Source organism: Penaeus monodon, chromosome 32, assembly GCF_015228065.2.
Source record: "Penaeus monodon isolate SGIC_2016 chromosome 32, NSTDA_Pmon_1, whole genome shotgun sequence".
In the NCBI taxonomy this organism is placed as follows: domain Eukaryota; kingdom Metazoa; phylum Arthropoda; class Malacostraca; order Decapoda; family Penaeidae; genus Penaeus; species Penaeus monodon.
Genome location: NC_051417.1, coordinates 2,915,953 through 2,916,915, shown reverse-complemented (window position 1 = coordinate 2,916,915; position 963 = coordinate 2,915,953). Strand labels below are relative to the sequence as shown.

General features: G+C 42.3%; 1 protein-coding gene across 2 annotated transcripts in view; it reads left to right on the top strand.

Moving 5' to 3' along the window:
- The first annotated feature begins 53 nt into the window (after positions 1 to 53).
- The window catches only part of LOC119593351 (zinc finger protein OZF-like), a 5,174-nt gene continuing 4,264 nt past the window's right edge, over positions 54 to 963 (top strand). Inside the window, exon 1 of one of the 2 annotated variants that reach the window (XM_037942277.1) lies at positions 54 to 183. The gene's annotated coding sequence lies outside the window, so the exon portion shown is untranslated. Of the gene's footprint in view, positions 232 to 963 lie in introns of both variants that reach the window. The other variant, XM_037942276.1, reaches the window with a different exon arrangement.

Genomic DNA, 963 nt, shown 5'->3' with positions numbered 1-963 from the left:
AGCAAAGGACATCTACCCTGCTTATACGGTGCCCAACTCGAGCCCGGCCCCGGACGCAGGTTCAAGCCGGGCGCCGTCCCCGCCGGATCGCTGCCTAAGCGCCCGAGAATGTAAACAAACAGCTAATGGCAGGGGAGGGCTGCGGGGCCAGCGACTCAGCGCCCATTTCTGTCGGCTTTGGAGGTAAACTCGTGTGTTTTCCGTGTATCGGAATGCCCATTTCTCATCCAGGTAAAGTCCCCCTGGTAACTGGAGCGTAGGGGCCTGGCTGAGTTTCGTTTGAGGGATGCGCGAGGAATATTTCCCCGTGCTTCTTTGGGAATCCTTTCTCCCATAAATAGTAACGGTATCATTCACCATTTTTAGTCCATTATTTACCGTTTATAGTGCGTCACTTACAGATTTATAGTTCTTCGAAAGTTGACTGCGTGTTCATATACGGTATATATGGTACTTTCATTCATTGTTGCTCAGCTGATCATTGTAAACCAAGTATCCTTAAAGGCAAACACCGCCGAGATTGGACAAGAAACAGAGGGTTGCATTGGTTCATTGAGGATATCTTGAGAGCTTGAGAATGATGTATATAGATGATTTCTTGATAATATCCATTAATGGCTAGTTATGAAAGTAAAATAGAATATGTAATGTAGACAAATACTTTTGAGGATCAAAGTTGGCGGCTATAGTTTCAGATTCTTTCAAGGTAAAATATTCCATATACTCTTAACAATGAATGTCTTGATTTTCACCCACAGAAACTATGCAAATGGCTGCCAACTTAAAGCCTTGGATGTAATTTTTTTGCATCTTAGTTAGCCATTAATGGGTGTAATAAAGAAATCATCTACATCAATCTTTAGCTTTGGTAAAAAAAAAAAATCGTATTCTTGAGAAGACTTGTGCTCTTAGCCTGGAATGAATCATGATTTTTCCCTCTTTTTGCGTAGTAGGAACAGATAA